Raw genomic sequence first — 14,302 nt, forward strand, 5'->3', positions numbered from 1 at the left:
TGCCTCCGGGTTTTGCCTCGTGTTGCCTCGTTTACTTGTTTGCTAGCTACGTGTGTGTAGTGTACGATCATTTTACAGGCTTGCAAGTGGATTTGACCCCCTTGCGCCGCACGACCTCGCTTCGAAAGAATAGGGCCGTGACACTAGGACTGTAACCGGCCACCCAGTCACCATCTAGGGGTTGTTTCCTTCAACAGCAATCATCTAGGGGCTGCCACACATCAACGGCAGCTATATAGGGCTACCGCACATCAGCAACCACCCTTTAGGGGCTATCGCACCTATTCAGCCAGCCATTAGGGCTGCCACACATAGCGGCCACCCTCTAAGGGCTGTCGCACCACTTTAGCCACCTACTAGGGCTACTGCCAGCTACCTAGGGTTGTCGCCACCTCCTATAGACCATCTTAGGTCCATTGCTCCCCTTCAAAACCTCTTTTAGGTTCTTCATCCTACCTACTAGGGTTTTGTGGATTTCCATCGGGTCATTCTTTACACTTGATTAGCTATTACAGCCTATGTCACAGTTGTAATAGCCTTCAAGGTGAGGCAAATTATTTTTGTGAGTAATCTTATGTTATGAGTGGTTCCTTAGTGTTTCCGAATAATCTCTCGTGTGATCTAGATTTTCTGTGAATAGTTTATTTCTTCGAAGTCTTGTCAAAAGTAACTTCAGGACACTTTATCAATGGTGGGTTTGGATCCTCACAAGTTAGAGATGAAAATCCAAAACCTCCATATCACCATAGTCAAACTCGATGGTACAAACTACCTAAAGTGGGCTCAGTCTGTGAAACTAACCATCCATGGAAAACGAAAGGCGGCCTATTTGAATGGGAAAGAGAACACCTAGGGTGTGTTTGATAAATGATAGTTGTGTGTGCAAGTTGGCAACCCGCGCAAGTTGCTAAAATTCTCACGTTTGTAAGCACAACTCATGCGAGTTTATAATTCGCCAACTTTCCAATTCATTTATCGTTAGAGAAGTTCAACCTTCACCCTACAAGGTGAAAGTTGCCAACATTCACTCCAAAACAGAGACTCCTCTCACAAACCTCAACTCTTCTTCATCTATCTCCCTCTACTCTTCTTTAGAAAACAAGTAAGTTCACTCACTCTCTCTCTTCTTCTTTTCCATTTTTTTAGTCTGGGTTTGGAACAAGGGTTTCTTCTTCATTTCCCCCTTTTATTCTTCTTATCTTCTTCTTGAAAACATGGATTTTTTCTGGTTTTCAAAACCCTAACTTTATTTTCTACCCAATAGCAAACAAAAACAAAAATCTTCCAAACCCTAACCCCCTAGGCTTTATATACTTGAACTAAATGCAAGAAATTGGCTTGGAACCCTAACCTTGATCTTTTCTTGGATCCCTCAATGGTGGAGTTGAAGTTCTTTCCAACTCCAGTGTGAATCATCTAAGGAAACTAAACATTGAAGTTAAAATTAACTTCTACCTTCAACTTTCAGATGTTGAACTTGAGAGAGTTGAACCCTTGAAAGTCCAACTCTCAGACTCAACTAATTTTTTCAAACACAGCCCTAATATCTCATATCCTAAGTATAAACAATGGGATGCTGAGAATGCCTTGGTTTTGTCTTGGTTGTTGTATTCAATATAAGCTCATATTAGTAGAGGATATCTTTTCTTGAAGAGAGCACAATAAATTTAAGAATTAGTGACTCAAACTTATTCTCAAGCTAAGAACAGTGCTAGAATCTATCAGTTGAAACAAAATATATTGCATCTCAAATAGGGAGAGAAAATATTGTTAGACTACTTTTTTGAATTGCGCACATGTGGGAAGAGTTCGATCACTATTTACACTTCAATTGGGAAAACTCTAAAAACTGTGCACAGTTCAACATAGATGTTGAGACACTTCGTATATTCCAATTTCTCATCGGATCTGAATCCCAAGTTTGAGATGGTTCGAGTTCAGATTTTGAACAAAGATACTCTACTTCCTTTGAGCATTGTGTACTCTTGTGTTCAAAGTGAGGAGAGTCGACACTTGGCTATGGGACAGCTCGATATTCCTGTGAATGATAGATTTATCATGGTAGCTAGTAGATAGGGAAAATGACAAGTTTCATGAGAGAAGAAGTTTGGTAAACCACCCAGACACCCAATAGTAGAGAGCAGCCTAAGTGTGACCACTGCGGCAAATTAGGACATATTCAAACAAAGTGTTAGGACTTAATAGGTCATCCTGATTCATTTCAGCCTAAGGGTTGATCTTCCTCAGCTCATCATGCTTCCAATGCTGACATACTAGATGATTCCTCGAGTTCTAAGATAACGGCTCCAACGGTACATGTACCATTCTCCCAGGAGGTTATTATTCGTTTGAGGGCTCTATTGGATGGTTCCACTGCTACATCTTCTTTCGCACACACAGGTACCCTTGCCACTATTCATCATGTTTCCTCATCTCAATCCAACTCCTGGATTCTTGATTCAAGAGCTTCAGATAATATGACAGGTACGTCTTCTTTCTTTCAGCCCTATAACTCCTATTCAAGCAAGGACAAAGTCCGTCTAGCTGATTGTTCCTTATCATCCATAGTAAGTAAAGGGACCATCAAGGTTCCTCATAGTTCTTCTTTGTCTAATGTTTTACATGTTCCTAATTTCACTACTAATCTTGTGTTTGTTAGTAATATTACAAAAAATCTAAATTGTAGTGTTACATTTTTCCCCTTTCATTATGTCTTTCAAGATTTGACAACAATGACAGCGGTCATGAAACAGATGACTTGTACCTTCTCGGCATCACATTGTCTCATACATTCCACATGCTCATACTTCTCAAAGTGGTAGAAGGGTAATCAATAAATCCCGAATAATGCGATGGCATATTCACCTGGGTCATGTTTCTTTTCAGTATTTACAACGTTTATTTCCTTCTTTGTTTCAATCTATATCATTGTCAGAGTTACAGTGTGAAATTTGTCAATTGTCAAAGCATTGTCGTTCTTCTTATCCAACAAGTTTAAATAAAAAAAGTTCATCTTTATTTTCTCTTGTGCATTCTAATGTTGGGATCCATCCCTAACTACTTCTTTGTTGGGTTTTCACTATGTTGTTACTTTCGTGGATAACTATAGCAGATGTATGTGAGTGTACTTAATGAAAACAAAAGATGATGTTTATTCCATAGTCCAAAATTTCTATGAGATGGCTCTAACTCAATTTGGAGTAAAGATCAAAATCCTTCACTCAGATAAGGGAGAAGAGTCCTATTGGGGCTTAAAACAATTTTGTGCTACTCAAAGGATAGAACAACAAACTTCATATGTTTCCACACCCCAACAGAATGGTACTACCGAGAGGAAAAATCGTCATTTGTTGAAATTAAGAAGAGCTTTGTTGATTGGGATGAACATTCCTAAGCATTTTAGGTCTAAAGCAGTTCTTACTGCATGTTACATTCTCAACCGTGCTCCCTCTAGTGTCTTGAACTTTCAACCCCTTCTGTTGTTCTTTTCTCTCGATCGTCCTTTATTTTATGTGGTTCCATGAGTCTTTGGGTGCCTGTTGTTTTGCTCATATCTTCAGCTCTGTTCAAACTAAACTTGACCCTACTATGTTGAAGCATATATTTCTTGGTTATTCTAATTCTCAAAAGAATTATAAATGTTATCTTCCACCTACCAGTCGTCGATTTGACACAATGAACATCACATTCTTTGATGATCAATATTACTTTCCTAACCCTGATCGACAATCTCTTCGAAGGGAGTAGTTCCTTTCATCCACTAATCATGAGTCTCTTCCAAAGTCATCTTTCCCAGTTTCACTACCTTTGCCAATTATTCCATATTCTACTATGGAAGTCGTGCAGCCAACCAAGTCAGTTTTTAATCTTTTTGGATGCACTTACATCAAAAAAAGGAAAACAAACAATTGTTGATCCACCATGCCATACCACTGATGAGCTAAATCATGTTCCCATGACTACTTCACATCCAGTTTCTTCAGATTCCAATGTTCCTATTGCTCATCGGAAAGGTAAGTGTACTTGTACCTCGCATCCTATTTCTCAATTTGTTTCCTACCATGATGTATCTCCATCCTATCACTTCTTTGTAGCTACTATGTCTTTTATTTCCATCTCATCCAATGTGAAAGAAGCTACTTCCAATCTCAAGTACAAATAGGTAATAGATGAGGAATTGAGAGCTTTAACAGATAATGATACTTGGGAGTTGGTGTCATTAGCATAGGGGAAGAAATTTGTTGGCTGCAAGTAGGTGTCACAATGAAGTACAAGTCAGATGGATCGATTCACAGGTATAAGGCTCGGTTGGTTGCCAAGAGCTATGGCCAGACTTACGGCATAAATTATCAAGAAACCTTTGCCCCGGTAGCTAAAATGAATTTTATTCATGTCCTCTCTTTGGAGGCAAACTTCTCTTGGGAGTTTCACCAACTAGATGTTAAGAATGCCTTTTTTACATGAAGAAGTATAAATGGATACTCCTCAAAGAGTTCATTTTTCCAATCCTGATGAGAAAGTGTCGCCTAAAGAAGTCCTTATATGATCTCAAATAGTCCCCGTGAGTGTGGTTTGAACGGTTCCGCTCTGTTATGCAAGATGTGGGTTACAAACAAAGTCAAGCTGATCACACACTATTTTTCAAACATAATAGACCTCAAACTACAGTACTTATTATGTATGTTGACGATATTATCATTACAGAAAATTACCCTATTGAGATCCAAACTTTGAAGCATCTTCTTAGAAATCTCTTTGAAGTAAAAGACCTTGGACTTCTGGAATATTTTTTGTGTATTGAGGTAGCTCGATCCAAAACGAGCATTTTTATCTCACAGCAAGTACATATTAGATCTGCTCCAAGAGGTTGGAAAACTTGGAGCTGAACCCGTTGACACTCCAATTAGGCCAAATCACAGATTGAGTGAAAGTGATAATGAAGCTCTAAAAGATATTAGCCATTATCAATGCTTGGTAAACTCATCTATCTCTCACGTGGCTAGACATTGCCTATGAGGTAAGTTTTGTTAGCCAATTCATGCATGCCCCTCGTACGACACTTCTTGATGTTGTCCTCCGCATCCTTCGATATCTAAAAAGATGTTCGAGGAAAGATTTATTATTCTGTTCTCATGGTTACATATTTCCCCGATCATTGTTCGACTTCCAAGTATTACACCATGGTGGGTGGTAATTTGGTAATTTGGCACAGTAAGAAACAATTTGTAGTTGCTCGCTCAAGTGCCGAATCTGAGTTTAGAGCCATGGCTCTTGGCATATGTGAGTTACTTTGGTTACGACTACTACTTCAAGAGCTAGGTTCACCTCGTTAGCCTTTTCAATTGTTTTACGATAATAAGACTGCCATTAGCATAGCTCATAATTCAATTCAACATAATCGCACCAAGCACATTGAGGTCGATCGACATTTCATCAAGGAGAAAATTACTTTCAATGACATCAGCACCGTCTTTGTTCCTACATCACAGCAGTTAGCCAATGTCCTCACTAAAGCCTTAGATCATGCCAGTTTTGATAATCTTATAAGTAAGTTGGGCATGTGTGATATTTTTGCACCAGCTTGAAGGGGAGTGTTATCAGATATAGTTCTTTTTTATTTATGTTTATGTTTAGTCATGTCCTTTTTTGTCATTTATTATTTATCATGTAACTCATATAAATAGGATTGAAGAATGAATAACCAATTCATTTTTCTCTGGAATTTCTTCTTCTCTTTTCTTCTCTTCTTTCTTTGTCTTCTCTAAACCCTAGATCAATTTCTACACCAACCACCTAAAAAATCTGCCCAAACTTGAATATCCTCAACCTGACCAACCCCAAAAATCTTGCTCTTACCCGAGTTGACAGGCAAACCAGAGGCGACCTCAAACCAACTCAGAACTTTTAAAGAAATTTGTGGCGTTACCATTTACCAAAATCGATAAAGAAGTAGACAAAATACACTTATGTATCCATGAAATCCATTTTTCCCCAAAGCCCATGCGACTCAATAGGTAAAGTAAGAAAGCCAATTAACATGATTGTAAAATTTCTCAATGTCCATCTTGTAAACAAGACCCGAGACCCCCACTTTGAGCCTTGGATCTATATACTCATTGTGATTAAAACTCCATCCAAAATTTGCCTTCCTTTGATGAAAGCTCCTTGTTTAGGAGCAATAACCTGAGGGACTACTATCTTTAACCTATAGGCCAAAACCTTTGCAAAAATCTTATACATTGAACTCACTAGACTGATTGGTCTAAAGTCCCTCAAGTCTTCGACCCCTTCTTTGGGATCAAGGTGAGAAGGTAGAGTTCGAAGAGTGATCAACAAAACTCAACTCAAATAAGCCACTAAAAGCTAACAAAAAATCCTCCTTAATGATATCCCAACCGAACTGATAAAATGCCATCGAGAAACCATCATGCCTGGGAGTTTTAATCACTTTCAAATCCCTAATGGCTTGAAGAACTTCCTCTCCAAATGGTCTCTCAAGCCAATCTCTCATCTCTGGTGAAATATAGTCAAAATTAAGATCCTCTAACAATGGCCTGTCCTCTTAATACAACTTTTTGATAAAACTGAACAATGGCTTCTCTAATCCCATCCTCCCCCTCTATTAAACCCTCGTTTGACTGAATTTTTGCAATAGTCCCCCTATTAAATCCTCGATAAAGAAGGATTGCATCAAGTTGACTGTGGACATAGACTAGTGAGTAGTGCCAAACCATTCACATGGATCCAAATTCATTGATTAAAACCCTGATTTACTAGACATTTAATTGAAATACCTTATAAATATTTTTAAGAAAGTACTAATAATAATAATAAAATTACCTATAAAAAATACTAATATTAAATCAAAACAAAAATTGATAACACCTAATTGTAAAAAAAAGCAATTGAAAATAATGATATAAAGGTGAATAAAATTTAAATCTGGATATCTGAAATGCAAATAAAAAAAGGGCAGTTCTGCAAATTTCAGATAAAAATTACTGCATGAATAATGCGATGACATATATAATTACCATAAAGCTATTATCTAATATAACTAAGAAAATAAGTGATAACAAATGCATGGTGATCACTGTATAAAACATATTTTTACTATCTAATAGAGGGTAAACTAAGGTTGGATCAAGTTGTCTGAGGCCTCACCCCAAACCCACCCTACTTTTGGTCGTGCTTTTATACCTGACCTAAACTCAACTTGAAATAAAAGGTTTTAGAACAAGCCCAATTCAAGGTCAAGTTGGGTCTATAACGCTTAGGTTGGCACCATCCAAGTTACATTCCTAACAAATATGATTTTCATTTATAAAAAAACAAAAATGAGAATACTGTTCAATTGATGAAGAAAAGGAAGATTCTAAGAAGGATGCTAATGTTACTCCTAAAGAAGAAAATTGGAAAACGGCAACCTTATATCCTTTGCAATCATTTGCACATCAAGCTCTCCCCTTGCTTTGTTTTGATTTGATACATAAATATGGACTAATGGGACTTAAAATTTTGGGCCTTTTGGATTAAGGGTTTTGACTGACATGTAAATTTGATTAAAAAACACTAATTATTTTATTTTATAAGTAAATCATTAACGATCTAATCAATAGTCGATTGTCAACTGATGCACATGCCTGAAACTAGGGAAAGGTAACTGTTTACTTCAAATTATTTTAGGGTTTATTCTACAGTTTTTTTGAATATTTTCATAAAAAAATAAAAAGGGAACCTGAAATTTAAGATTATATAAAATTCCAACCCACTAGATTTCTACGATTTCACTCAGTTTCAACAGCATTGTTTACACGGTATATGTTGCCCTTTAAGGTTAGTAATTCTGATCCGAAACAGTTCTTCAAAGAAATCACAAAAGAAATTTTAATTTCAGTGAAAGAGAAACTAATACATAATCAATCGCAGAAATAGCAAATCCAGATACATGCAAATTATATATACATATATAAAAGGACGAATTACAGAACACGATTAGCTTTAAATTAATTCGGCAGAAAAATCTATCACAAACCCTAATTCAAAGAAGAACATAAAATGTTGGTTGACGATTTGAATCAGGAGAAAGAAATGTGGCAAATCGAACAAAAATCAAAACCAAAGATTCAAACTCGATATGTAGATTGATGCAAGGAATGAAGTCAATTTGCATACCCGATCGAAAAAGAGATCTTCTCCTCTTCGTTCGACTTGGGGAAGAAACCCTAGAAAAATGGGATTTTTTTATTTATTTAGTTCTTTGCAGAACAGAGACAGAGAGAGAGACAGAGAAAGAGGAGACAGAGAGCGAAATGAAAAAAGTGAAAACCAATGACACATTTAATACGAAAACATCAAAATATTCTGTGCAGATATGTTTGTAGAAATCTTGTTCGGTAGATAGATCTCGCGATATTTTGATCCCCGAATCCGAACCCATACACAATTGGACTATTTGTCCAATTGTGTGTATGCTCTAGTAGGGCAGGCCGGGTCGGATTGGGTCAAAGCTTGGGCCATTGATAGTAGGTTTTAGTTCTTGACCATTGATGGTAGGTTTTAGTTCTTACTAGCTTACGTTGAGAGTTACTATTGCCACACCAACTTTTACTAATGCCATACCAACTATCTCTGCAATTCTTTGATGATTTACGTAGGAATTGGTGTGGCATTAGTAAAAGTTGGTGTGACAATACAACTCTCTTTAGATTTGAGTGTTGAAACATGTAGGACTTAAAATGCGTCTGATTCGGGTTGGAATCCATATCTAAATCTGACTCAAATCCTACTATATAAATCATATTTGAATCATTTTGTTTTCACGTGATCTGTATATAGATCTAACCCGACCGAATTGCTTGATTTGGATCGGGTCAAGATGGAAAACTAAGAACGGTTCAACATTTTTCTTCTATACTAGTTTGTTAATTGCTATATTATCCTATTTTACTACTATAATCACATTATATAAGAATTTATCTTATATTAAAGTAGTAGAAAACGATATTTTAAAAAAACCTAAAATATAGTTTCAAAGCAATATATAATTCAAATCTAGGCGGATATATGGATGGATCTGTATCCGACTCAGATCATTGGACATCAAACTATATTTGGCCTATTTTTTATTTGGATCTACTCCAAGGACTGAAAGTCACTAAATTCATATTTCGAATCACTTGAATTTTGTATGAAATGCCCTATAAACATGTGTACTTCAAAAAATTATCAATGTAGGTGTCTCAAAATTGATATATATATATTCTTTTTGGGCGGGCAAATGAGATTAGTAATTAATAATCAGTAGGAGGAGGTAGATTTTGCAAATCGCTACTTTATTGTCCTAAGCGTTACCACCCCACCTATGTTTCGATAACTCAGATATTTTACTCTCTTTTTATTATATCTTTTGGATTAGCAGTATTACTTACTCCTTCCTTCCTTCCCTCTGAAGTTGTTTTAAGGGAATAAAAAGAAAATAGAACTAAATAATAAAAATAAATAAATTTTAATAAATTAAACATGAAATCAAGTAGGTAAAAAAAACCCATATTCCAAACAAACAAATTAAAACTCAAAAAATGACCTTTCAAGGCAAAGGGATTGATTAGGGAAGGTCTCATGTTCTTATTATATTACACATTGGCCTTGCGTGAGATTAGATAATGGATCGACTATCATCTCGTGGGAATTGTGTCAACAAAGATAACTTCATTCTAAAACTCCTAATTAAATATTGAATCCTACATTTGAATTTCTAGTGAAAACGAACAATCTATAATGATGTTAGCTTGCATTTCATCTCGATGCTCCGAAATGAGTTGGGATAGAATCATCATCAATTATTTATTTTATGTGGTCAATTGTTCCTTTGGCTTGGACAACTCTTGACCAATGCCTTATTTGACCTAAAGTTGTTCCATCGGCCATGCCATCACTTTTCCTTCTTCTTCTTAGGCGTTGATGTTTAAATTTGAACATTGGCAACTTCTTTTGTGGGACAAAACTTCCAAGCACCTAATTTTGGAACTCTCATAATGCTTAAAAATATCTCTTATTGGAAATATGTAGTTGTAACTAACAAGACAAAGAACTAAGTTGAAAATCAATTGAGGTGTGATGAATCACTGCCTTTAAGAATATATCACTCCCTTCCAAAATTGTATCTCGATGGAATTAGTTACAGGGGAATACCATCCAAGGTACAACAATCACAATCCCAAATGAAGCATGCACTTGCAATGGTTGAGAAAATTTGAATGCTTAGTTCACTTCTTATTGAAAGTTGGAAGAGAAAATATTAGGGTTAGGACACAAAGCATAAGAAAAATATAGATAGAAAGTTTATGTGTATTTTGTGTTAGGTAAAAACTTTTTATAAAGACCTCACGGATATGATCGTTCGATTAAACTTATTAAGCTAATTAATTCTATTAAATATGAGATGACAATTGTTTTAAAATGTTATAAGTACAAAAATTAGATTAGATTTAATGAAAATAAATGGATAACGAATCGGGTTGAAAAATACTTTGATTCGGGTAGCAAAAACCAAATCAATCATGCGCATGCAAACGAGGCTAGAAAAGTGAGGATTTACACCTCCCATCTGCGTGTGATGATTGTATACGTCTCACTCGATTAACTCTTTTTCAAGTTGCCTCACAAATAGAATTTTGGTTGGGTTTCATCTACGCATGGGCCTTTACTTATTCTTTATAACCTTACCACACAAGTAAACACATGGTGATATATAAAGATATAACAAGTCTTTCTCATAATCGATGTGGGAGTAAATATTTTAGAGAACAATTCAAACACCCATTACTTGTGTGTTGGATATACCCAGAATAGTTAAAATGGTAAAGTTATTTTTTGTGTTTGGTAATACCAAAATAGTTAAAAGCTAAGAGTACAATCATTTTATACTTAGGGTATGTTAGGTAACACTTCTGAAGTCTAAAGTTTGAAGTTTGAAGTCTAGTTTCTGTTTTCTAGAATCTAAAATTTGGTTCTAGAAAAATTGTTTGTTTGTCATTTTTAAAAGCTTTTGGTTATAAACAGAATTTTAAAACATAATGGTCATTTTGACAATATTACGTTTTTGTAATTCTAATAAAATGTTAACCGAAAAACATAACATATTATGCATAATGAAATCACTCACACATTTAATTTTGATTTCTAATAAATCAAACATCCCAAAAGTATTATTTTCAAATTGGATTCATACTTAAGAAATTATATTCCAACAAGGTAATACTTAAATAATAAATAATCATACATTTTCTAGTTGATTTGCAATATGATCACGTAAAGTGATTATATCAGCTTGTGCTTGCAGTGAAAATATTTTATTATAATATAGTGGATCTTCTGACGGTTTAGAATCTATTAAAGGATTGCTCGCTTCGTCAACATCAACTTCATATTGTCAAAATAACTCATCATAGAAAGAAACACGGTATAAGAAGTTGTGTATTGACATACATATGATAACAATATCATGTTGGGTGTGATAATGATATGAAGGCATTTGGTTCAAAATCGAAAATCTTTTTTCATATACCAAAGTATGTACATTGTTAAATTTCAATGACATTCTCAACCAAGCGTGTGCATGGTTAAATTTCTCATTTCTACCCATTGCACGCGTTCCTCGATATGTTCTTAACCAATACCTTGTATTACGATATGGAATCATAAAATCCCTAATATGTGTCTATATGCAGCATCACACAAATAATACATATCTACAACAAATATAAAAAATATGTAAAACTTGTGCTATTGATTGTAAGATTAATGTCTACAAATATAATTTGATAATATATACTTCGAGGAGACATTGGAAAATTGTTAGACAAATTACGCAATATCTCATTTAACACCCCGAGTTATGTACAATTCCTTCCCATCCAGCCATCACATATATAAACTTCATATCAAAATCACACACTACCATGATGTTTTGAAAATATTTTTCTTGTCCCCTTCCTCTGAATGGGACTTGTTGATCAAGCAGGAATGTATGCATCAATTAATGTGACATCTAATGCATCGACAACACCTTTAAACGACCCTTCTCTCAGATGTAAATGAGATCTAAATTTTTCCATTGGTTTGTCAAATACTAGGATATCTATTATCTCTCATGAGAACTGTGTCATTACATCCAATACTTCATCAAAAATACCTACTTACGATTTTTTCAAATTGTTGGAATCGATATTTTACTAATCAATTTTGATAATTATGACATATTGTCATCAAAAACATTATCTACTATCACTTAGCCAAATGAGCTTCAGAAAGTTCTACCGCCACATATACTGATAGGTCATCAAAATGAATTACTATCTGGTACCACGCCTCCTGTAAGGGGGCCTTATAGGATGAATTCTCCAAGATTAACTGAGTTAAGCAAGCAACATTATGGGTTTTTGCAACGTTGTGTCAATTATCGAGTGTCAAAGAAGACCACCATAAAAAACATGTATCTTATTCAACGGATTACCAACTTATGTGATAAACTTGGGACAACCAAGTACTCATTCAAGTTGAGTTTGAGATCAAGTTACTGTCAAGTTCAAGTTGCAGATGAAACCTCTTAGTTACTTCGTCAGAATGTCATCAAGAATTGGGGTATGCCCAAAAACATTGTCAATAACAAATATTCAAGAGTCACAAGGAAGTTATGGGACGAACTGTGCAGATTACTTGGGTTTCAACTAGACTTTCCAATCAGTGGACATCTTCAATTAGATTGACAAACAGAGATATTCAGTTCCATGTTGGAGTATTTGAGGCATCTTGCCAATGCCAAACTTATGAATTGAACGAATTTGTTCAATTTCAACATACAGAAGAGTTCTTCCTCTAACAAGAGTCATTTTGAAATTATCACAGGCCAATAATATTTAACTTCTCACACTATTGTTTCATGCTACAAGAGACAAAGTCCAAGGATGTACAGGTTTGCTAAACTCTGGTTACCGTACAAGTTACGTAGCATTCACCTTATCTTCCATGCAATAAGTCTCAAGTCATACCATGTAGATCCAACAGATCCTACCTACAGCATTCCAACACGTATATATTCTCATTCAACTATAACGTATTATCAACAAAGTTCTCAAAAGTGTCAAGTCAGCAACAGTTTAAGCCAACAATAACAACAACAGCACATGGAGTACTTCGTCACATAGAAGGACATGCCAGAATGTGAAATTACCAAGGATAGTGCAGAAAACCTACTGCTTTTCAAGCAGAAGATTGAAAAGTTTATCATGGCAATGCGACGAGGACGTCTATAGAATAGGTAGGGGAGACTGTGACAATCATACATTTTGTCCCTTAAAGTTAGGTGTAAGCTCGCCCTGAAGTCACCTATGACTATGCAAGGCTCAATATGAAGCCATATCAACCCTATGCCAAGGCATATCTGTTAGTTTAGTGGCATTTCTATAATAAGGGAGTATGATCGACCTTCACTTTTGATGTTTCCTTCTGAAAACTTAGGAAAGACTTAGCGTACTCTTTGTATGAAGGGTGTCTAATGCTTCCCAATCCCCAGCCTACACCCACGATAACTTCAGCCCTCGCGCCAAGTTATGTGGAAGTCTCGCGTGTCATAGGATCATCTTTTGCTTGTAATACACATTTATGCTTTTGTAACGTATTACTCCTTGTAATCAATATTATATCAACAAAGTTGTATCCGGTCTTTACCTCATGTTGTCCCGTTAGCTTGTTTGTTTGCTACATTTGTAGTGTACGATAATTTTTACATACTTGCTTGTGGATTAGGACCCCCTTACACCGCACGACCTCGCTTTGAAAAAACACGGTCGTGACATCTAGTCATGGACCTAGTTAATTTTAAGCTTTTATTGGATTTGGGTTTTGGACTGGGCCTTTATCTTGGATTTTTAAAGTCATGTTCTATCCTACACGACTTTCGATTCTCTTGGGATTGGCCTTAACAATTTTGGGTGTCTACAACATGTATTAGTAATTTGACCAAACAAGCCCGGGAGTTCAATCAAATCGAAGAAGAAAAATGACCGAAGTGTAACCAAAATATTCATTTGAGCCTGGATCTCAATGACCAACGGTCAAGCATAAGCTTGCTTTCGTTTTTGGTCACCTAACGGCCATGCCATTTTTGTACCGACCCTCATTTAGTTAGTGTACATGTTATTTTTGCCTTAACATTCACTTGCCTACATGTAGGCTAAATTTACTATAGCTTTCACTCACTTAAAACCAGTTTGGTTAAGCAGTTGAAATAAGCATTTGA

At 35.7% G+C, this 14,302-nt stretch overlaps 1 protein-coding gene across 1 annotated transcript in view; it reads right to left on the reverse strand.

The window, feature by feature from the left end:
• Nucleotides 1–8,334, reverse strand: part of LOC147404300 (uncharacterized protein At4g06598-like) — a 28,885-nt gene extending 20,551 nt beyond the window's left edge. The window contains exon 1 of the mRNA XM_086440183.1: nt 8,176–8,334. The gene's annotated coding sequence lies outside the window, so the exon portion shown is untranslated. The remainder of the gene's footprint in view (nt 1–8,175) is intronic.
• Nucleotides 8,335–14,302: the final 5,968 nt, after the last annotated feature.

This window comes from Akebia trifoliata, chromosome 4 (assembly GCF_017979445.1).
Source record: "Akebia trifoliata isolate Shusen 1 chromosome 4, ASM1797944v1, whole genome shotgun sequence".
Classification (NCBI taxonomy): domain Eukaryota; kingdom Viridiplantae; phylum Streptophyta; class Magnoliopsida; order Ranunculales; family Lardizabalaceae; genus Akebia; species Akebia trifoliata.